This window comes from Cynoglossus semilaevis, chromosome 4 (genome assembly GCF_000523025.1).
Source record: "Cynoglossus semilaevis isolate Cse_v1.0 chromosome 4, Cse_v1.0, whole genome shotgun sequence".
Lineage (NCBI taxonomy): Eukaryota > Metazoa > Chordata > Actinopteri > Pleuronectiformes > Cynoglossidae > Cynoglossus > Cynoglossus semilaevis.
In genome coordinates this window covers 13,041,712-13,067,368 of record NC_024310.1, presented here as the reverse complement: position 1 = coordinate 13,067,368, position 25,657 = coordinate 13,041,712, and the positions used below count along the sequence as shown (strand labels likewise).

Genomic DNA, 25,657 nt, shown 5'->3' with positions numbered 1-25,657 from the left:
CATATTAATGGAACACTAATAATGCTGTGGAGACCACAACCACCACTGCAGTGAAGAGAAGTTGCATATGTTTTCCTTCTTTCTTTTTTTCCCTGATTTCACTGAAACATTCATGGGTCTGCTGTGGTGTGATGTCTAAAATATGTCAACAGATAATCTCATCATAATTCAACAAAGTCTATAATTTGAAATGTCTTCTATTTATTAATTAAATAAAGCCATGCTCTCAGACATCAGCGAACACAGTAAAACCTCAGGGTCAAAGGTTAGGCAGCATCCGCTCATTTGAGACTGTCCATACCTGCATCCTTCCATTTTCATTTAAAATCAAATCCCACTGCACCGTACCAACCCCCCGACCCTTCCTGCAGGTGGTGAGTCCACTGGAAGGTACCAACCGCCCTAACCAGGACTATATCTTGCCCAGGAGGTGAACCCTGGGGTTCCACACCAATGACAGAGACATTGCCTCTGGGCCAAAGCGCCACTATTTGAGACTGTATAAAAGCCTATAATCAACTTTAACATGCCCTTCTTTTCAACATAATGCGGCTTTACCTCAGGATATACACACACATCTGACCGTTCTAGACCGCTCAGTGGGTCTACTGTATGAGGAAAATCAAAGATCAGGTCTCATTTACAGCTCCTCTTTTGGAACAGAAAGCAATTTAATTTCCAGGTGAAGTTCTGCTACAAGTTCTGCTGCTCGCCACACGAGGGGTAGATGTGCCAACCGCTCCGTCGTAGTCCGTAGTTCATCAACTAGATCTATTCTCCGGGCCTTTTGTACCTTTTCGGTTTTACTGGAAACTCTGACACACAGTCTGTTATGATGATGTATGAGCGTAATCGTGATGCTGTCAGCTCTGCGGATGTGCCTGGGGTTTAAACCTGGTGCTGGAACATGAAGAGCAAATAAATAAACACTGTTTATCATTACATCCTCCAAGAAATATGTTCGGTATTTGACGCTAAAAAGTTACAAAACAACACTAACCGATGGAAGTGGCGGCGACACTTCATCCTTTTTAATTTTATTCATTCGTGCTTTCTAATGGAAGTTAATAAAGGAGGGAAAATGCTTAATTATAAAAGGGATGATTCACTCTGAGGAATCTACAAGGATATTGAAAGTAACAGCGCAAGTACACGGAATCATAAAGTATGAATTCAAAGTACTTTGTAGTACATTTTGTTTGTCATTTAAATAGAAAATGTTGTATTAGTAAGTAGTAATGGATATTATGACAACTTAAATCAGTCATACATACAGTACCTGATACTGTGATTGGATGTTTTATATCATTCTAATTGGTGCATTTTAAATGGTGGAATCGATCTGTGGTCCAATAGAAATGAATCATTATTACAGATGAGGTGAGTGATATTCAGGCCCATCTGGTTGACGTTGATGTTTTAATACTGGGGTAACTTTACCTTGACTAGTTCCACGCCTCCCTTCAGTTACCTTCTCTCACTCCACACTCTGTGCTTCTCTTCTCACTAACTCATTTCTGGTTCAACTGTCAAACACCCAGTCAGTGTCCAATTAACACTCCAAATGAATGGAAACAATGCCGCAGCATTAATGAAAGTTAATGAAAGAATGCTCCACAAACAGGTTATGCTAAGTGTGAAATGTTGCTGTTGCTGAGCTCAGCTTCTCTTTGACCCGGCGCAGCGTAGCACAGCAGCCATTCCTCAATCTGACACCGTATAAACAGAGGCTGCAGCAGAGCTCCGTTTGATCATAAAACAAGGAGAAAAGTAACAGACGCCCACCAGAGACATCAAAACAGCCATCATGTCAGTCGAATTCAGCTTCTCTCTGCAGTACTGCCGCTGACTCCAGTTGGAAATAATAATAATAATAATAATAAAAGCCTTCAGGGACTTCAGGGTCGTTTGATTTTTAATTAGCATCCTATTATATCATTTGTAAGCAAACAAAGTCTCAGCCTCGACTAAAGCGGCTCAGCAGGCCCAGAAATATGATTTCCGCAGACATTTACAAATATCACATTAAATATAACAATACAGTAAGAACAACATAAAGGTAACATTATCTCAACTTTTTCCCTATAACTACTAAATTAGATCAGACTTTTTTCCAACTTGATTATTTTTATTTAAACTATTCAAATCATCCATAAATAGTGTGATGGTCTTATTTTAAATTCAAAATAAATATTTGTGTTGTCTTTCATATGGTCAAATATTGCATTGTTTTCTACTACAGATTCTACTACTACTAATGATAGTAGTACTTTTACAGTACCATGCTCTGTCTTTTATATTTTTCAAAGCACTTTTACAGTACCATGCTCTGTCTTTTATGTCTTTTCTCATCCACCTACAGCTTTTCTGTATTTATTTCTTTATTTGTTTAAGTAAACAGTCCAACATAATTGGCCAAGTGTCAGCAGGAGCTGATAATCCAGGCAAACAACCGTTTGGTTGTTTTTCCACTAATGCATATGTCTGTAGGCTGGATAATGGGCAGTAGGAGGACACAGTACTCTCCACAATGTTTAGGTATCAAAAGGAGGGAAGATGAGCCGCTGCTGACCACTTCTCCACGGTCAGTCCATCAGCCCTCAGTGTTTTCACACTGTCAAATAGGACTTCAGATCTTTCTCAGTCCTTTTTAACCTTTTAACATTTAACACTGAAGAACAGTGCATCTTTGTGGAATGTTCTCCTCTCACCCATTGAAATTTTGCTCCACGGAGCCCACACACATCTCCACTGACAAGGGCATGTAAGGAAAAGAAATGCATCAGCCACTCTCTGAATAAAACTGCTTTTAAAGGGCAGACTAATGGAGGCGTTGTTCGATGTGTAATCAAATGTCAGGGCTGTCAAACTCTTTACCTGCACTCAGGACTACACGCACACACGCACGCACACAAAAACACACACACACCGGGTCCTCTTTCTTAAAGATGTAAAACATTAATTATTATTCTGTATTCTCTTCACATTTCACCTCCCACAGATTTAACAATAATAAATGAGCAACATCATTTAGTCTGACTCCACTTTGTACTGCAGATATCTCTAACGCAGTTCTGCTTAGTCAAAAAAGCCTCAAAGTCTCTAAAATGGCCTTAAAGTGCCTTAAACTTTTTTTCGGTGGCCGAAAATTTGGTGCCTCCCTACTAGCAATCACTTAAAATATATATATATATAGTAAATATGCAATGTGTTTTAATATATTTTTATATATTAAGACAGAAAGAACACATACATATATATGAAATGATATATATATATAGTCAACTCTTTTGTATGATATATATATATATATAGTCAACTCTTTTGTGTGAATCACGTTGCCTGTACTCCCGGTGTCCATGCCTAGCTTATTTGATCTTTAGGGGTTTTTATATAACACTATAATATGTATTGTAGAATATATTGCTTTTCCATATCTTGTTGGTAGATGTTGGTTCAGTGTAATTCGATCACACACTCCTTCATATTTCCCCCCTGTTCCAGGCACTGTTGAGGGGCGAGGGTGTGATAAAGGGCACTCCAGGACAGCACCGAGTGATTACTCATGAGACCTCTAGGCTTGTACTTGTGCACACACAGAGAACGCTGAATTAGGCATCATGAAAATGTCCGTGGTGTTTCATGCCTTCGCCTGATGACTGCTGGGATTGGCTCCAGCTCCTGCTGGGACCCTCAACAGGATTAGGTGGTGTGGATGAATGAAGAAATAGATGAATAGATGGATGACAAACGGTTTACTCCAAATACTGCATGTCTATCTGGCTGTTTTGACAGCCCTTTCAGGGGAAAAGATTAAGGTTTGAAACGGATTTCTCGTACAATCAGCCCATAGAGAAACACTTACTACAGGTTGGCTATTACAATACAACGCCGGGGTGTGATAAAGTCAAGTTATTGTTGCAAATACAATGTGAGCAGTAAATAATATGACAAGAAAAAACAACATCTTGTGAGCTGGTAAGAGGTTGTCTCATGGTGAAAACAGACCCTGACATACTGCACAGATATTTTCAACTCACGCAGGTGCTAGATAACGCTATTTTGTTAAGTTGCTACATTATGTTTTTGTCCCTACTGGCAGCCCCATAATAAGTATCTGGCTTATCAGTAATATATTATTCCCACAGTCACACAATAACACCCAGATCTGAATGATCATTTTACCACACAGGCTACAAGACTATTTCAGCAAAATATGATGCGAAAACCTTGTGAGATATATGTCGCTGAAGTACTTTCAGAGTGTAAAGTCGTCACCTTTAAATGTTATCTATTGCTCACGCTACGGACCGTTAGCTTTCTATTTCTACAACCACTTTCAAATTACCCAAAAGACTCTATTTCAGCTTTCTTTTGCATTATTGAAGGCAGACACTGGCCACGTGCACAGAGGTGGTTCACACAACCTCAGAATAAAGGAAAGAAAATCAATTTCCTCCTACGTTGGGGCCACATTATGTAAACTCCAGCCACCTGGAAACCATCACTGAACATCAGCAACCTCCAGCGATCATGTCCTTATGTACCAAGAGTCTGGAGACATGAATAAAGGTTTAGTGAGTACGACTCACACAAACATGATTTGACAGAGTGCACGTGCTCAGCACCTGGAGCCTAAAATGAACAACAGTGAGATTGTTTCTTTAACCAATCAAATTCCGAGTTGGCCACAACACATCTGGTTAGCCACGTATCAAGCAAGCTTTGTGGTATGTTACATAACTACAGTCTGAGGATTCAACAGACGCTCAAAGGTAATTAATTACATATCAATTAATTATAAGTTATAAAAGGATAAAATAATATATAAAAAAGAAACTATTATTATAAAAAATTAAAAAATATAACATGAACGTATGTATTTCTTAAGACTTTGATTTGACAAAAGCCCTTGCTCTGTTCATAATATCCTTCTGAACCACAGCTTCAAACCAAGAAAATAGTCACAAACCAGCTAATTACTGTACTTCTTGTTCTGTAGGCCCACAGATAAGATAAACAAGACTGATGCTAACAGTTAGCAAGGCCGTGCATGGTGTTCACGTTAAAGAAAACACAAGGAAACTTATTTAGTGAGGTTATATGGGGTTAGACAGCTTCTTTGTGGTCACATGATAACTCTTGTTTTAGGGCCAGTGAATGCTGACACACAATTACTGCTGCAGTGGCTTTCTGTGACACTGATGGATCTGTTGGTGAAAGGCTGCAAAAGCTAACAACCAGTCAAAGTTCTGACTTTGTGTACGACCGAGAGAGGGTTTGTATTCTGTTCTGGTATTTAAACCTCTAACCTCTGAATTCTCACTCCAAATGGGATGAAGAATAATATTCGGCTAGTGTCAAAGATACAGACAAATGGGATAAAAATACCAGGGAGGAAATGAGCAAGCTAACGTAGCATGTGAGAACTTCTGTCTCTATTTATAGCTGTTCCCAGAACTGTAATAGGTGACGATGTTTCTCACAAGACTTGAAACAAAAACGATCCAGTTTTAAACTGATGTTAGGCCACAGCAGACTGATTTACCTGCAGGAAGGGACTCACTGTCCTCTCAGTAAAAAAAAAGACACTAAGACAAACACTGACTTTCATTTACACATCATTTTGAATTTCTCAGAAAACTCCTGTTCAAATTCAGTGGCCAGTCCCAAATTCCTGTACAAAGAGCAGGAGCTTCGTACACATTTGTGAGTTCATCAGATCATCTATTGTCTGTCTTCTTACACCACGTTCGCAGCAGCTCAGTTTTTTGTGCCGTTCATCAGAGAAGCTGTTTTCCCTATCGAGATAAGAAATTAAATCTGCAGGAGCAGAGCATGCTGGGATTGCTGCAGGGTGGCGAAGTAGCAGCTCTGATAATAGAGCAGACTCCCACTGCGCAGGCTATGAGGCAAACAGCCATGGCAGCAGCCCAGCCCTGGCTCTGTGAGAGGATACGTATCATAGTCAGACTGAAGGCACTCGCTCCGTTTCTGTGAAGATCTGTAGTTAAAACCGCAGTGATGGAATAAAGGGAAACTTTCTATTTTAAATATAAATACGACTGTCTGAAGAAGAGCAGGGGATATAGTTTAGCATTTCTTTGATAAGGTGACAGGTTTTAAACCAGCTCCAGTGATAAAACCTAAATCTGTGTAGATCTACGACAACGGGAGAATATGTTTAACAGCAAGAACCATTGAGAAAATCAACATCACACACACACACACTGGTGCAATAGAAAATGTTAAAGGTCTTTGTTATTTGGGACTACAAATTCAGAAGAAAATGTTAAAGGTTTTTGTTATTTGGGACTACAAATTCAGAACAGGTAGATTTGGCCTGAATATAATTATATTTGTGTTTCTCATACGTTTTTGTTCTTATAAAATCCGGATAAAAGGTAGATATAATCATTTTTACATTTCTTTTGGTTTATTACGATATGAGCTTTTTATAATGCCTTCTGATAAAACAAACAAACAAACAAAAAAAACAACATACCATCTGTGTTTTCGTGGCTTTTTCACACCTGATCTGACTGATTTCAGATCATTTTGTTAATTTATTTAATATTTTCGTTTTGCTGCCTTTCAGTTTATGCCAGTTTAGCCATGTGATGGCTAACTGACTTACTTTCTATTTCTATAGACACACCTTATTTCGAACTCAACCAGAGTCTTTGAGATAACTGCAATGCCACCACACTCTTCACATCATAATGTGTGCTACAGAAGCCTTTTGTATTTGTCCTTACTCCCACCCTCTCCTCACCATCCTCTCCACAGCAGCATTGTCAGAAGGTGATAAACTCTGTGGTTTTTGACAAATCCACACAAGTATGTGATGTAATTATGGTAAGAACTGGCAAAAAAACTTACCAGAATGCTGTGATATTTTGAATTCTTTTCACACGTTCAGCTTCAGAGGAATCTGCAGAGAGAAATAACATTCTCACTTTAACATCAGGGGAAAAACCAGCACTGGTTCTGTAATAATGTGAGTTACATAAAAAGACTCCATCTTTGACTTCATCGAAGAATCAATCTGTGATTTGATATTTTTGCCGCAGTGGAACCATCATTTTCTGACATGAGTCTCCGTGCCAGATGGAATTTTCAAAAAGAGAACAAAGAAGTACTTAAAAAAAACAAAAAAAAACCCCAAAACATTTGACTTGTCTTACAATATGTACTGTATGTTGCCAAAACATTTCATACTGCATTACTGGTCAAATTTTTATTGAAACTTTTACATGTTATATTTAATGTTATTAATTTGGATAAAACCAAGATACAACATTTTTCGATGAACACATGAAGAAGTCGGTAAAGAGTAATACGACTTCTTCTTTGGGTTGTGTAGTGCTGCATCTGCATATACCTACATGAAGGTACCACTGAGGGTAATAAAAATACATGCTGCTCTATATTCAGTAAAAACCAGCGAGCCTGGGTTTGATGCTTTCTCAGTAATGCAGACAGAAAGTCTGTACAACAGCGTAACACGTCTCAGAGCTACAGCTGAAAAACAAAACAGCAGAGAAACCAAGATCTGCCAGTGAACCAGTGGCTGAGACACTCAATATGTCAGGATCAGTGTTATTCATCTGCCAGTACCAGCTCTCAATGGGTAGAACAGAGGGAACCAGGACTGTGTGTCCCAACACAAAAAGTTAACATTTTAGAAAGTACGCTGGTACGAGCAGGAGGGTTAGCATGTACAAAAAAAAAAAAAAAAAAAAAATACACACTGATGTCCAGAGAGAATACGATTTTCAGGTTAAAAATTAAGAAAATAAATAAAACTCTCTTCTCAGCCCCACAGTTAAAAAGTTGTTGCAAAGTTTGGCTGTTGATGCTGATGATACATTCACCAGAATGACTTCAAATCACAGTCACAGCTCATTTTAAACACACTGTAATCCAGTAGAAGAATTGTTCTCTTTGTCATCCCAATGGCACAGGAAAATATAAAAACAGCAAAAAGTAAATGAATAAAATTTAAATTTAATTACAACCAGAGCCAACCATTAACATGTTTAACCTCGAGCTCGACACGCTTGAGGTTAAACATGTTAACGGTAAGTAACACTGTAGGTGGGTGGGCAAATATGTATTTATGTGAAACGGTAATTAGGCCAAGACCTGGGAGGAAGCTCAGATGTGCAGATATATTGTATACATCAACACAGCAACTGAAACTGACATGTAATAATGAGTAATATACGGAATTATTCCCTGTTAATCTCCTCACAACAAGACAGAGACAACAAAAAGGGCTGCAGTCCATCACGTGAGCAACACACCCACATGGAATCAGGATAACTTTGTTTACTGCATGGCAGAGCTTTTAAACTAAAGATACAATCAGTCTGCATTGGCTGATGCTGCTAACTCGCTACTCTGGAGAAAACACACAGGCAGTACAATCGCCCAAACCTGGGGTTCTTTCTTTTGGATGTTGCTGTGAGTAATACATTATTCAGACAGGTTATATATTGCAGCTTATGCAGGACTTGATAAAACACATACCTTAGCAATACATTACACTACAGTTAAAGGAAAACACAAACAAAGAAAAAAAAAACTAAAAGTAAACTACTGTTCAACCTTTAAAAACTCTCAGCCGAAGCAGAAATCAAATACAGGCATAGGACGAACAGAAAACAAAACTGTATTTATTAACAAAAACAGAGCTCTTTTTCTACAAAGTCTTTAAACTAAACGTGTCTTTGTAATGAAAACTTTGGAAATTAAACCCTCATGAACTGAGATAAACACTGAATTTGTGACACACAATGACAAAGGTTAAAAACAACTGAAGAACTAAACCTATATTTAGATGGATAGATGGATAGATTTTTCTGTCTTTAAACACAGGTGAGTTAGCTATTTCCTGTCTTTAAACACAGGTGAGTTAGCTAGCCTAGCCTAGCCTAGCCTATCATAACATATAGTTCAGCACTATCCTTCTGTTTGTGGTTAATAGTTTTTCACTTGTGTATAAAAGTGATGTAGGAAGTAGCCAGTATTTTATTCTTACGTGACAAAAAACAATAACGTTTCCTGAAAAGTCCAGAACATTGAAATGTAGTGGCAGTAATTAGCTCCAGCAGTAATTGTTCATGCTCTGAGCACATGCTAACTACAGCATTCATGTACTCATCAAACGCTCTACAAAGACACATTAAACAAGCACTGCACCAGTGTGGGCTCATTAGGGTTGTAAGTGTTTTCTTTTCACTACATTTTAAGTTCTGGTACACTGGTTAGGGGTGGTGAGGTGGGTGAGGAGGGGGGACACAGAGGTAGTTTTCACACCTAAAAAGAAGCTTTTTTTCTTTTCTTCCAAACATGCTTGAAAGAACAAACGTCATTACGCTGTAAACACTGCTAATGTGAACGCATCACTTGGATACTTATTTGGGGAAGTGAAGATTTAAGTGCAAAAATGTTAAATGAGGAAAAACAAACTTCACTAACAGCAAAACAACCAGAGCACAAGAGAACAAAACTGGGTAGAATCTGGAACTAATCAGAAAATCCTGCAAAATAGAATGAGGCTAAAACACGACACAGGCAGGAATGTGGAACACAAGTAATACATGACAGAGCTTTGGGCTGTAAAAAAAAACAAAACAAATCAAAAAGAACAATATTGAAGGAGTAAAGATTGAGAACTATGTTGTCAACTGCAGTTAAATCCAACAGGGTGACAAAGTGCTCACTCTGAGGTAACATTTTATTTCAATGTTAGCGGCATATAAATGTGTGTGAAAGTCAATCTGTTTCCCATGCCACACCAGCGTATGTTTACCATTAGACAAATTCTACCTCCCCATGTGGCAGAGCTCTCGGAGCAAACCTCGTTTTAACCCAAGCACATTTTGCCTTGAGAATACACCAAGAAGCAAAAAGTCACAATTTGTATGCAATAAAACCTTAATATTAGGACTTTAATATTTACAGTTGAGAAATATTTTAAATAAAATATAAATTATAATATATATATACATATATATATTATATGTATACAAATTTTGTTCTTAATTCATTCTTCACTTTTTTTTGTTGTCATCTTGGAATCAAACTTGGAATTTTCTAGAGGGCAGGGTAGAGTTCTACCACTGCAGCCCTCTTACATGAAAGAGTAGTCAAGAATATTAATGAAGATATGTTTAAAATTTTGTTCTTTATTCATTCAAGAATATTAATGAAGATATGTTTAAAACACTTGCTGTAATTGCACATTAGCTGTGTAAATCTGCGAGTCGAGTGGGCAGACAAAAATACACAGATAAAAATAATCATGTTAAATGTCATGTCTATTTATTGGGTGATCTATTCAGTCCAAAGGTGAACCTGTTGTTTTGTCATTTGACTGAGTTTTAAGCACCCATGGAAAAGAAGACATAAGTGAGAGACTCTAAACAAAGCTCACACAGAAGGCGTGCTGTACATCCCCTCTATATAATTGGTGTGGGTTCACAGCAGAGTCATGGCCTCAGGGTATTCCTGATACTGTGTTTTGTAACACACACACGCTAACATTAAATATTCATATTCTGCCTTATACAGCTGTACATAACAGACATTTCACAAGTTGAATCAGAAAGGTTAAAACTGAATGGTGTTAAACAGAAACAGAACCTCACCAAACCTCACAGTTTGTCCAATCACAATTAACTTTGCTGTAAATTCCTAGATATGTTTTTAGACGGATAAACAAGGCCAGGGTCTGACCTCAGATGGTGCTACTGCATCACGTCTGTTCGAGGCTGCTGATTTATTCCTCTTCTAACCTCCGCTTTCACACTCACTCCCGATGGGAACAAAACTCCGGGGTTTTCACTCATCCCTGCAGGACGGGGAAGAGGAAGATTTAACTCAAAATCTCATAAAACTTTAATTCTTCTGCCCAAAGCTGGAGCTAGACTTTTGGAGAAAATAAAGAACCCGAACTCCTCTGGACTGTGACGGGGTGAAGGACAAGCAGGCGCTTTGATTTATAAATGCTGTGACACTGCGACAGAGTGAAGTGCTGCTGCGCAAACCTCAGTGGATTTGACCGAGCACGGAGAGAAAACCACATTTTTATTTAGCTTTGACTAAAAATTCATACTTGTAATAGATATGAAAATGGTGAACGACTTAAATTAAAAATGTCAAATCACACATTTGAGTAGAGGTTTGACAAAAGAACAGATCCAAGCCAACGGTTAAATGACATTACAAAAATAAAATAAATAAAAATGATGCTTTGAGAGCCTAGAGCTGAATTTAATCAAAGATCTTCATTCTGACCTCAGAGCCGTGCACTCTTAGAGATTACTTTATCAGATTTACTTGGACAAATTGACACAAAAAAAATATGAATTCATGTTCAAACGCTCAACACTTTGCAGGGTCTAGGGGGCTCAGGCCAATCCCAGAGGTCACTAGACGAGGGGACATGGTTCATCTCAAAGTCGTATGCAGAAACCAAACCACCATTCACACTCACATTCACAGCTTTGGTCGATTTAAGGTGAACAACTGACCCTTATCTTAACCCAACATGTTTTTAAACCGTGGAAGGAAACCACAGCCTCTGGGGAGAACATGCAAACTCCATAAAGAAAGAGCAGCAGTCTGACCCTCTGGCTGGAGGGCAGTTGTACTAACTATTCTACCACTTTCACCATATGGCCCTAGAATCATTAATATTGACATGGAAATAAAATATGGTATTAAAGACTTGTCTTTAAAACAGGACAAATTTATCAACAACAAGAATGAACATTTAATTACTGCATTGTTTAAGGTAAAGCATTAAACATTTTAAATGACAAATGAAACTGTTAACTAGGCAACTGGATTGACCTGGTTTCTAGAAGACATCTCAATTATTTAAACCTGTTTAAAAACTATTTCTAATAAAAAACAACAACAAATAAACTGTGACTGTGTTGTCACTAGCTTTTGTCTGCGTTAAACATTTGAGATACACTGCTGTCAAAAGCTGAGGTAGTAGAAGACAGTTTCAAGTCACATGATCTGCTCTTCTCTTCCAGACGACGTGTTAAAGCAGGGTTTGAACACTCTGTGTTATTTAAAGAAGCACATAGTAACAGACATGGTTGGCCAAAGACGTTTGGCTTTGCAGATAAAAGACAAATCAAACAATCGGGCTGCGAAAACCTAATTCCACTTCTCCCCAGCCTTTTGTCTGGAGTCCTGTAGAATAATGAGTGTGTGAACACGAGGGGAAGATTCATAGCAAGGTCCGGGCTGCATTTCTACAGATCTAATTGATTCCCTCAGTGTGGAGAATAATGTTGTTTTCACACTGGTATTTAATATGATATTTGCTGTGCTGAGAAACTAGTTTCACTCCCCGCTCGTGTTCACACTGCAGAGTAATGCACACTCTCTTATCTCTCATCTAATGTGCATTAACTCATCCACCTCCAGATGGGGGTTTCAATCCCATATTAACTAATTCGGGCGCAAATCCATTAAAACTACTATGGTTTTCGCTCCGTGTGCACGAACGACCTCAAAATTTTAATCTGCCTTATCTTCATCAATCCAGTGAAGTCTAGTGTTTGTTAATTTCCCACTCGATGCCGCCTCGTCAGTGCACCTCTCACTGTTCCTAGAATAAAAAGCCTAGCCAACGGCTACATCAATTTCCAGAACTCTCTCCTGAACCGTTTTTCATATTAACCATCAGGAAGTTATCAACCAATAAACTGTTGAGATCCGACACACATGCACTGTCAGCACAAAGACGACGATCGACTCCTTAATTTGATGTTTCCCACAGAGTCCAGGTCTCTGTGGAGAAACCTTACCAGAGATCTGTAGCCTGTCACATCAAATATTCATCTGATTATAATTGAGCTTTTGTTCAATGGCTTGGAATTGTGTTGATGACTTAAAATTAACTCAACACTTTGCAGGCCAGGGTTTTTTTTTCTCCCACGCTTTCCTTTTACCAAAATATCTAAATGATTACATTTTTATTATTATAAAAATGTACTAATCATGTCAGTGGTAATCCCATAAAAGGCATTCTTTGGAACAGCAGACTCAGATTACGATGCTCCTTCTGTCGCTATCGTAATAATCCTCTCATATCCCTGCTTGCATGTTATGGAGCATGACTCGTGTCTCCACGCACTGCTGCGAAATGAGGATGAAGTAATCGCATTAGGATGTATAAATGGCTATATCATTGGCCTACAATGAGGGAACTTTAATTTCTTTAAAATCCAATTTCTCATTTAGTACGAGGTTTAAAAAGCTCCTTTAAATGATGGTGGTGACTGGTGTATCTATTACTAACACAAGGTTATGAAAGGTAATGTTTGCAGACAAAACGGACAATGTTTAACAAACTGGTATTTAACAATCAGGAGGTATTTTTGTTAGCTCTGAAAACTGATGCCAGTCAAGAGAACAGACGCTCTGTTGCAGAGACTCAGAACAAGAGTAAAAAGGAAATCATGGTTGAAAGATTTTGTACATTTTGTACACACACAGCGCCGGGTTTGAATCCTGTCCCAGAATCAGAGTATGAGGAGAAACTGGCACAAGAGGTGCAGTGCAGGAGCACACTCCCACACACACACGCACGCATGCTCACACACATAATGGCATATAATCAGCCACCAGGTCACCTGCACCCAAAGGACAACACAAGGGTTAAGAGAAACAGTAAAACCACGGGAACATGAGCCAAGCCAACGATGACTCAAGAAATATCCTATTACAGCCAGTGTGTACAGATCAATAACAGTGTATCCATCCACCAGTGATTACTGTTATCAGTCCATTGTATCTCGTCACAAAGTTCAGTGGACTCAAACCAGTTCTTTGACCATGGACATGTCTTCTCTAGTCCCACTGTTTTTGACATGGTACAATGAGAAATGAGCGTAACAAACATAGAGACAACAAATGTTCAATCACTGCACGACGCCACCGAGTGAACACGACCCAGAATCCCTGAGAAACGGTTACAGCGTCTGATTAGATAAATGCCATGAAGAATAAAAGCTGTTTTTAACTTGTTACGAGCAAAATGCATCAGACGAAGTGGCGGATGTTCTTAACAGCTCTTCATTACACATCTAAGTGGCAGATTGAGCGCCCCCAGAGAAAGTGATTAATTTGCATATGTTTCACCTGTTGATCACTTAAATACTTACGTTAAAAAAAGTACAAACAGGACCCAGGATTCCTAACTGTTTCCCTTGGATAGTTACACACATTTTAATGTTTTTTTACCGACTGGAGAATTACCACAAATGTATCATCTCAGAGTGTTCTCATTTATTCAAGTCTAACAATTTTCATTTGACCTGTTATTTATTATACACTGGAGCTGCGGCCAGCAGGGTGCAGCTTCGCTTTTCTTTGCTCCTTCAAACGTTTGTGGAGTTCTTCATCCTCAAGGACAAAAAGCCATTTGTTCAAGGTTCCTGGATTCCAGAGCAGGTTAACTGTAACCTCGGATTAAACCAGCACAATGTGAGAAAAGCCTTTTTCCCCCCTTCTCTTATAACGCTTTTATAGCTTTAATGTTAAAAAAACAGCAAGGTGTTATTGCCAGGCCCTCTTTCTCTTTTTCTCTCTCCGTCTCTCAGGGAGAGAGACTTGAGGGCCGCCATGGCCATAGGAACATTATCACTTCTCAGTCCAAACACTGTCTAGAATTCCTAATGAAGAGTGAAAAGCCCTCTTATACCAGGGGTCCACAGGCTGCAGGAACACAGAACACACAGCACATTCACTTCTCTATTACACTGCAAGATCTGCCATCAAGTCGAGAAAAAGTTGTGTGTTGTTTTTGAGGGCAATGCTGCTTTCCTAATGCCCTTCGATGAAAACAATCACCGATAACTACACACCCTGAGCCTGGATCTGTTTAAGACGGCTTCACATTAATACATATTACTACCCTGATGAAAACAATCAGAACACCGATGACCACACACCCTGAGTCTGGATCTGTTTAAGATGGCTTCACATTAATACATATTACTACCCTTTGGAAATGTAAACAAAAATCTAAACAAAGCTGTTTTCCACAAATAGCGCTGGTTGACGACGTATTGGTCCACTCTGCTCACCAACTAGTTACTATGCAAAATTTCTTTTAACAGTATGAACACAATGAACAAGAAGAAGACTTTTCTTAATACATTTATGGCGACATACTGTAACGAAAACAAAACGCTGTATGATGTTGAACACTGGAATTAAGACTCTGTACCTGAGGAACTGTTATGGCAAAACAAAGTGGGTTTCCACAGCTTGACCCACTGACAGGATGTTGTATTTACCTGGCTGCAGCTGGAAAGGAACTCCTTTTTGTGCGATCATCAACCCTGAATCACGTAGACCAATGCTTGTTCGTTAACTCCCACTGTCAACTGAAACACAAAGTGGGTTTTATCAGTGAACAACAGGAGGAGACGTGAGAAGAGTGATTTATATTTATTGACACTCAACTGGACCGTTACCAAAACCATATAAGAAAAAAAAAGGAAAACTACAGAACAATACAAAATAATTTTCCCTTTTTTATTGGTGCTGTAGAGAACATTAAAAAAACAAAACAAATCCCAGTTAACTTTAAACTAACTTACCACACCAGACAAAACCATTCAACCTAAATACAAAACACCAAAAACATACTGTGGCATGATGGTAACCATCCAACACCTGCTGAGTTATAGACCAAGTCAACGTTGATGTACCTCAACTTTTAGTTTGACACCGTACTAAAAAAACACTGCTGGTTGAGGAGATCATTGGTGGCAGATGTTTTTCTTCAGCCAGACCAGCATTTTATCTAGCAGTCTATATGTGCTGTAAGAAAAAGAAAATCAAAATAGTGTCACTGAAGAATGTTCACGGCCAGGAAATGAAAAGACAGAAACTCCCTGTGAATAACCCATATTTGTACAGGGAGGACATGACACCGTGTTGAAAAAGCCAACAGTGGCTAATGAAAAAGCTAACATCAACAGGTTTTCCCTCTGAAGGTCCTGTACAGAGCAGAGCGGGGAATTGAAGTGTTAGTTTTCTGTCCCTTCACCCCTGACACCTTTCGCCCTTTGTTCAGCTTATTCTACAGTTAGCTTAGCCGCAGTTTGACTCGGCCGTGCATGTTAAGCGTGTTGTGACTTACACGAGAACTCAATCGGCCGTGTTGCTCTGCCGCCTCCGCCAGGCTTGATTTAACAGACAGCATATGGTTCTCTTAGCATGCCCACGCAGTTGGCGCACTGACCATTACGAGTAGCTGCGGGCGGGTAAAGTGACCTCTAGAGATGAGAGCGCTCCAGACAAAGGCAATCACCCAAGGCAGAGTGGAGAGCGTGTTCATTGCGAGCTACATGTGTTCTAGGGCGTAGAAACACACACAAACAGACACGACAGTGATGCGTAGAGGTGTAAGCTGATCGGGACAAAAAGAAACAACGGTCATGTCGGTTCCGTGACTCATGTGTAACATCATTTCAGAGACACTGACTCAGCAAACTATGAGAAACATTACACACTGGATGGAAAATCATCATCAAACAGTGAGCAATAGTGATGATGGCTGTAATATTTTCACATGGACGTGTGTACGTAGCATGTGCTGGTTACATGGATAGGTTTTTGTTCATATTGCCTAAATGTAAAAAGTACATTTATAAAGTGGCAATAGATTAAATCTTCACACAGATAAGATACATTTTGAGCTAAATGACAACATTTTTCTTTTAACCTTGAACACCTTACTAAATTTTAAATGTCTTATTTTTGACCAATTTATATCTTACTAATTTTTAAACGTCTTATTTTTGACCAATTTAATTAATAATAATAATATATGTTCAGTTTATTTTACCTTTAGCATAGTTTAAGCCACCTTTAGTCATGTTATGTCTGAATTTTAATTACTTATTTTAAAATAACACTGTCTTTATTTTCAATGAAATTGACGGTAGACAATCGGTAGACAAATGCTTGCAACATTTCTAACCTTTTTGTGCTTAACCAACTAACTTCAACATTTCAATATGGCCACCACTAATGTGGTTTTGGTTTTTTACATTTTAAATTCACATTTGTTTTATATTATTAAGCGTATTAACCTTTAAAACATTGCAGTTTCATCCAAGTTTACCCATAGCAGACTCTACTTTGCCATTGTGTGCTTTAAGCTGCTTCTGGGATTTTACCATAAAACAGATATACGCACATATGTGAGCACTTCACATTAAGTTGTCAGCTGGTCGCAGCCTAGCAACTGTGACTTACACTGTTGTTTGCTTTTTGAAGTGCCCTTATGAATACACAAACTTTAATGGATTTACTGCGATAAAACAGCAGCGCTGGTGACATTTGCGAGAAGACAATAACTTGTGGCCTGAACATAATAATGATGGCCACAAGTATTTAATTTTAGCTAGCTTCCATTAGCCCATAATGTAAGTAAAATCTCTCTTCTTGTACAGTGGTAAGAAATTACATACAATTACATATCAAAAAATATGTAGGAAAACTGAACCTGTCGCCCGGAAACCGTCACGTTTACATGGAGTTAGTCACAGCAGCGGGAATGAAAACAACACGGAGAGTGTGCTGTTGAATTCTTTATTCTTCTCAACAATTGCTCTGACAAAACCATGCATGTGAGCCATAATAAAGGCAGTTTCCCCATGACAGTTCAGTGTTCCATCCAGCTTTTTATAGATCTATAGTTGGCTGAGTAGACGCGTACGTGTTGCCATATATAAGGAGAAGCGACCAAGAAGAGGGAGAGACGCTAACCGTCCTGTACTGCCCGTTAGCAGCCAACCGGTCCTGGATACAAAACAGGTTTTGGACCGCTGTATTAAAGCAACAATAAGTGAAGAAACAGTTGAATTATTGATTATACACGTACTTTACGCAACTTCCCATTCATTTGTAGAATATAATCGAATATAATCGTTAGCACAACGAAGGGAAAAGTGACATCGGAGATTGTGTTTTTAATTTGCAGTTCAGTGAAGGTTACGGCTGATGCTCTAGTTTTACTCCACAGTCTGACCTTGTGAGCCATGTTGTCCACTGCTATTAATACTCCGATCTGAGCTCAGCACATTTGCTGCTGTTCCATTTTGACCAGAGTAGGTATAAGGTGTACTACAGAGAGGATTTAAGAAGGACTGTATATTTTTAATTAAAAAAAAACTAAATAAAGATAGATAAAACCAGCTGTACCTGAAGATTTGCTGGTTAAGGTTAGAAAGGTTAGCATTGGCAACAGCAGCAGGTAAACAGAGTAATTCATATTTCTGTTACTCAGCCTCTGAATGAAGACTCCATCCTTCTCTGTGATTGGTTTGAAATGCAGACAATCAACAAGAAAGGTCCACTGATTTGGTGCTGGCCTTCTTCCTATCGTCTTATATTTGTTTAGAGTTTTGTTGTCGGTTAAAGTAGGACAAGTCAAAAGGCCAATACATGTAAACAAAAGTTTATTTTAGTTCCTACTTTTGTTTGCCACAACACTTTGTAGTTAATCCACACTGTATCTGCCAATAACCCTCCTACATGTCACACACATAACCAAGGGCTAGACTTAATTTTTTGTATTAGTTAAATATATCCTTGCCATTTTTTTTTGTATTAGTTAAATATGTCCTTGCCATGTTTTTTTTTTCATTTACTAAAAGAGAAATAGATGGAGTTGTTCCATATCGTTGAACTGGGTATATTTTTTGGCTATTGTTGTGAACAGATCTTCTGTGTTTACAGCCTAGAGAGAGACATTTCCAATCTCTCAGTGTGGTCCCTCGGTGTGGTAGCACACGGAGCATCTTACTGCCAAATTTGCTAAATCCCCCTGTGTTTTAGTTTTAATCTCCCCCTTTAAACTGTACAAATACTGAGCGAGTCAAGACTATAATCTGATAGTTGGGTTGGGATGAGCCTCTGTAAAAACAGATAATAACCAACAGTCCATGAAAGTTCACAGTAAACTGTATTAAATGTGTTAAAAGCTGCAGCTCAGACACGCAAATAATTCCAGTGTCTTGTGACACAATGGGTGATCGTTGTTACTGGGATTTGTTTTTTTCGTACTACCATGGACCCTGTTCAGACTCTAGGTGCATGTTAATTGCAATCAAACATACAATTACCAAGGACAACATTTATTACCTATTACTGGAACTAATGAACCCTGTGAAGTGTGTGTAAGAGGACCTTGAACAAACAAGAAACCAATCGATGGCTTTTCTTCTTGGAGTGAACATTAAGCAATTTCCATGAAACTGCTGGATCACTGAATGGGCATTATTCAGCAGAATGGTTCAGTCTGTGATTTCTGTGAGTGATTGAAATAGTTCTTTTTACACATTATTCCTGTAGCAGCAAACACCGACCAAACAACAAATAGTATGTGTAACCGCTACACTATAAAACTACAAATCTCTCTCTCTCTCCGACAAATTCGTCGACATGAACGCTATACACGGGCTACGGCTTTGTTTATATTTACCAGTTGTACCCCATACACTGGATTGTGCAACATTCATTGTCTTTCGTTTATTGTTTATTTGGGAACTTCTTGCCTTTCATTATGACTGCCAAGTGTAAGTCAGACACTGATGTAATTTGATGATGATGAGGATGTTTTAATGCAGAGAAGCTTATATTAAGTGTCAAAAACCATTATCTAATAGTCAAGGGAAAAAAAAGAGTTACAAAATAATAATCCTGCTCTTGAGCAGCGAGCAGACATGAAAACTACATTAAGTTGGATCACTTCAGGTCAGATGACTAAGGAGGAAATGATGATGAAAGATGAAGAATTAAGATGACATTAAACAGAGAAAATGAGGTGAGGTAAGGGGTGAGGTAATCGTGATATGAGGTGAGGAAAATGAGCTGCATCTGCAGCAGCATATAATAGACGGCAAATAACAAGAACATCCTGAAATATGTGCTGTTTAACACTATTTGCTTGGAACTGAGATAAAGGTGAAAATACCTGGGAATGCAAAAAAAAAAAACTACCAGCCTCTGAGTCCTCTCGTTCATCTCCCCTGCACAGTTACGTGTAATATGTTTACACCCCAAAATGGCTTCATCCCAGGCACCGAAATTACATAGAACAAAATTACATTCGTGCACAGCAGGTACCACAGGCTCCAGGAATAGATCTACAAATTATTTTTATAAGGCACGATGAGCCGGTAGTGAGAAAAGGTGGGGATAAATCAAATGAGGTAAGACATGCTGATGAGATGCTGCCTGTGAAGTCAAACGACATGAGGAAATGGCTTCAGTTAGGATGAGCTCAAATCACACGGGATGAGATGAGGAAACAACTCAGGTAGGTACAAAAGACAAAAAAAACATTTCAGGTACTGTAACTGAAGGTGATGTTGTAATTCAAATGTCAGTATTAGCCACTTTCCTCAGTGAAACACACTAATATTTACACACGCTCAAATTAAATATGTGACAAAACTGGACATTTTTAGATAAATGCTGTGAAACTCGGGTGCAGAAGTGCTCGGAGCACCGATGTGTGTTGACTTGTGCTTCGGTGTTAGGTCTGTGTTCAATTATTTACAGTTGTAGCCTCTATAAATAAATCAAGTTCCATTCTGTTTGTGACAGGAGGTGAGTAATTCAGGTGAGGTAAGGGATAGGACGAGTGAAGATGATGTTAGATTAGGGGAACAGTTCGTTAAATTAACTTTGTTTACTGATGCTGAATGCACACCACTAAAGACATGTAGAATGAGGGGAAAATATTAGCGTGTTAGCAGTGTTATATAAGCGTCATGTTAGCAGTGCGCTAATACATATAATTTTAGCGGCACGTTAGCAGTGCGCGACATATTGTAGCAGTACCCTAGCAACACGTACAGTTTGTAAACAGAGTAGTAGAGCCACACTAGCACGGTCTGTGTTAGCCAGGTGGTGCGCCCTGCTCGAATCTCAAGTTTTATTTTGGGAGAGTTCCCCACAGGGAAGATAACAAATATGTTTAAAAGTACAATAAGGAAAGGATCACAATATTAAAGGTAAAAAGAGACGATGTGAAAGGAGAGAATTACAGTTATGTGAAAAGAGTAAATATAGATGGAGTGAAAGTTCTGTATTCATTAGGGACAAGAAGATTAGATGGCAGGAGTTACGCTATATTGAAGTTAGATCTTTTGAGGAAACATGGTGGTGAACTGTGATGAGGCAAAGTAGAATGAGATTAGGGGATATATATCAGAGCGGTTGGCAGGAGGGTGAGGTGAAAGGAAATCATAACAAGTGGAGAAGAAACTAATGAAAACACAAGGTCTTATAAAAAATAAACTCAATATACGTAAAGAGATCATGAGATTCAAATGAGATTAGAAAGAATGAGTGGAAATATAAGATGATACCATGTATCAGCCAAAATCAGTGACAGGAGTTCATCTGTTTGAATGCAAGGAAAGGTAAGATTAAAAAGGTTAGATGAAAATAAACTGGGTTCTCAGAGGTGACGTGAGAAAATGATGAGGAAAATGAAGATGCTTCAAGTAATGAAGGTGAGACGAGAAATGCAGAAGAAATCCAGTTAGTAAGTAGGTCAAGTGGGATACAAAGAGAAAGGTTGTGGTGAGAGGAGACGAAGAAATAAGGTCGGTCGATATACGAGGACACAGAAACTTAGGTCACATCACCAAGAACAGAAAAACACTGTGTTGACAAGACTGCGTTCAAAAAGTCAGGCAAAGATGGGAACAATTTAATTAAATCGGGTTAAAAGAAACAACATAGTGTAAGATGCCATGAAATGGGATAAAGAAACAAGGTGAGCTAAGGTATAACAAGGGGACATGAGGACATGATATTGGACAGTAAGGTAACTCTGCTGTATGTTGTACCTCTGAGACGTGCACGACTGAAAACTGGTGATGACATTTTATTAGACAGGCAGCATTTCAGCGCCACTATTGATATGTTTTTGTTTTATTTTTTCAGATATATATATTCATATATAACAGCATCAGCAGTAACAGCAGCAGTCACTGCAGTGGCTAATAATAGCAACCTGCCAAGTACCACTGCAAACACTGTGATCAGGAACAACAGTATCAGCCTGTAAACCCTGCTGTATCCTCTACAGTCATGCCAGTGTACTGACACACTTACCTATATAATAAAGGATTATGTGACTTTAGTCTGCACGCCAGTCGACACCGTCAGAACACAGGTGTCCTCTCATGCACGCAACGTTTTCTACTCTTTAATGACTAATAATGTTTCTTAACCGTGCGTTCAAATGAGCCAGCTACTCCACGTGCCTCCACCTGGGTGTCTACACTGACATTAGGGGGAGATGTATAGGGAATGTCTGCATTCTTAATCAACCAGATCACTTCTCAGGTATTCAGAAGCACTGAACTCCAATGAACACAAGACACTTGCATGAAAGGTCATCTCCTTCCCTCGTATCTCATCTCACCAAACATCATTATCTGCAATCTTCTGTCTGCTGAGCCGCTCTAACGTTTCAACTTCCAGGTGTGATCGTATCATTCTGCTCCTGGCCCCGGCTTACATAGACTACAATGTCTTTTTGGCTGACATATACAGTATAGAAACACAGCATTTATAACTAGGAGCTCTGAAGTGAAACTACAATTGTACAATTACAAGTTTACTTCATGACTTTATTTAAATATGCCATTTCTGGACATTTTATTGAAGGACATGGAACTAGGAAAGGGTCGCCCATTGATCTTATCTATTTAAGGCACTACAAAAATATATAAATATATAAACTGCAGACATTTTTGTATTGTTATGCAAACCGACTGCACAAGGTTTAATTTCTCCGACAGTTGAGTGCACAGGAACCCCTTTTTCATTTAGTACCTCATTCCAGTCACCAAGCCACTTTTAATTAGGAAGTTTTTGAACTGAAGTGAGAACCTGAGACCGAGTGCAGTTTGTGGAAAATGTTTCATAATTAGTTTTTATGTGGAAAAAAAAACACTTTTTTGTATATGATTGAGTTGATTGAGAGAATTTGGAGTTGGCAGAACTCTACTATATTATACTGTACTATACTATACTATATAATTAAAAACTATTGTTATCAACCCTCCTTAGACTGTATCACCCTTTCCCACCCAATTATATGCACAGTAGAGTGGTATAATGGAGCGAAGTGAACGAGAGAGCAGTCGACAGACAGGGGGAGATACTGAGTGATCCCACGGTGCATCAGCCAATCAGTGTGAGGACCAGAAGAGCATGCTCAATTAGCCAAATGTACACTGAGTTTGCATTGTATTAGCCAATAGTACGCTGTGTACGATCTCGTACGTGCGATGTACTGAGGGAGCGAAAGGAGAACCGCGATATAGAGAGGGTGCACTGTATAAATTGACATTAAATCTAAAGATCTAACGTCAATCAAGTCTACCCTGTTTTTTTCCTTAAGATAAAATTTGCGAATGAATATTATCCAAATTAGTGAGCATTGCAGAAATGACAGCTACACTGTCAAATAAAACCTGATTGCAGGTCGTGTTTGTTCATATATTTTCCCAATATGCTTCTCTGCAATTGAACTCCCCCTTTTTACATAATTAATGTATGTGATCAGTCTGACAACCTCATCATTATGGAATTAGAAATTAACTGAAGAAAAGCTGGAACAAAACGAACTCGTCAGTTGTCAAAAGGGACGACTCTATAATGTTAACTGTCAATCCGGATCAGTGATAGTGTCAGCGTCGTGATTCTGACAGTGTCACTGATGTCAACATGTCTTTCTGTCACTCGTCTCTTGTTCTTCCTTTGGCGTCTGAGTGTGATATACCACCTCAGTTCTATTAAGCCGTGACTCAGATCTCTGTGGACGGAGGTTCAAACTGATTGAACAAAGGATAAATAAGGAGACTCTTTAAAAAAAGGCCCAATCCTTGAAACCAATCTCTTCTGTTTTATGTGCTACATGAATAAAGACACTCTCTCCTGTGACGTATCTGTGATTTAAATCACGGTGGAATTTTCATGGCAGTTGCAAATCAAAGCTTTTAATTCCTGTGTGTGGGCAGCATGTTGTCGCCCTTCATAGAGTGTTGAGCTCTATCCATTTCAGGACATCTGTGCAGTGGTATTACAGAGGAAAGCTTGCAGAGTGAAAACCTGGGCACATGTTTTCATGGCTAAATTACTTTACTGAGCCAAATTCAATACTGGTCCACCTGCAGAGCCTCGGGAGGCAGAGAGCTCATGCAGGACTGCAGTCAAACAGATTGATTTGTAAGAAAATGTCAACAAACGCTCTGCCCTAACATTAGCTTGACATCAATGAAAAAAATAGGTGTTTGGAGCAGAATTTGATTTCAGTGCTGCATATCAGTCAGGTTTTTCTAAAAGGAATTTCTCTTATGAGGGAAAGTACGACATGTCACTTTCATATATACATTCACGCTGGAAAACAGCTGCCATTATGTAAAGTTTCTATACACCAGCTGTCCATCAAAATCACAGGAATGAAGAAAAACCTGGTCATTGATTCTCTGGGAACCTCAATACAGTTGAGGAATGCAGAGTTTTTTCTAAGCAATTGAATTGTAGGAAAACTATCAGCACAGAAAACACAGCAGGCTGTTACATGGTTTACAGCAGGTCACTAAAACAGAGGAACAGAGGGTTCTACAGTCGTAATCACTAGAGAAGAAATATAAGCAAAATAAAATGAACCAACAAATATCACAGAAATATCTGCATAATGATTGTTAACTAAAAATAATTTGATACAGTACTGTATGATATCGACACAGTACCGTGAAATATTGCAAAATAATGATACACAGATATATCATTATTTTCTCAGACCTGTAATACCCCTGCAAACCTACACAATTATGACGTGCCGTAAACAGGGAAACTATCGCCTCAGCAACGGCCGCCTGGAGGAGAAAAGAAGGTATAGCAGTAATATCGGTTTCAGCAGATGCTTCAACTTGCAGTATTGCCATCACACATGAAAAAAGTATGGAGCCCTCCCTAATTGCGACACTTCTGCACACTTTGTTACTGACACAAATACAAATCTCTCTCGTTCACAAATAAATTACAGTCCACGAAAAAACACTAGGCTCCTCATGGAGAGAATGGAATTTCCTCAGAAAACAAAAACAACCTCACAGTTTCACAGTTAGTTTGTCAATGATGAAATTTCCTTATAAATAAATCAGTTTCAAACAACAGGGAAAGTAAATGTGAAAACATGACATCCAGGGATGATGATGCATTCAAGTGCAATACATGTGCAATGTCCACATGAATAGGCAAGTTGTACAAAAAGCTGCAAACCTTTAGCAATCCATGCTGCGGCCGTTTCGAGACATGCTAAGCTGAGTTCTGCCACGGCTGTGCTGTTCTTCTCTCTCTGTTTGTTTTTGGTAAAGAAACCAAACACGTGGAAACACATGTCGATTGTGTCGTACTAAAGTATGTACTGTATATTTACTCTACTACCACTCTGACACACATCATTCTCTCTTTAAATCATCAGCTGAAATACTGCCACAAGTAAGATTTCCAGACAGGGGGCGCTAGTCCATTATTGTTATTGTTCTTGAGCTGTGGCTCTGGTTCAGCA

At 38.8% G+C, this 25,657-nt stretch overlaps 1 long non-coding RNA gene across 4 annotated transcripts in view; it reads right to left on the bottom strand.

The window, feature by feature from the left end:
* LOC103378159 (uncharacterized) overlaps positions 1 to 25,657 on the bottom strand; it is a 117,195-nt gene that overhangs the window by 22,251 nt on the left and 69,287 nt on the right. For 3 of the 4 annotated variants that reach the window (XR_003049547.1, XR_003049546.1, XR_521483.3), the window contains 2 exons: positions 15,336 to 15,425; positions 6,883 to 6,934 (listed from right to left, as the gene is read on the bottom strand). This is a non-coding gene — a long non-coding RNA (uncharacterized LOC103378159). Of the gene's footprint in view, positions 1 to 536; positions 901 to 6,882; positions 6,935 to 15,335; positions 15,426 to 25,657 lie in introns of those variants that run through there. The other variant, XR_521481.3, reaches the window with a different exon arrangement.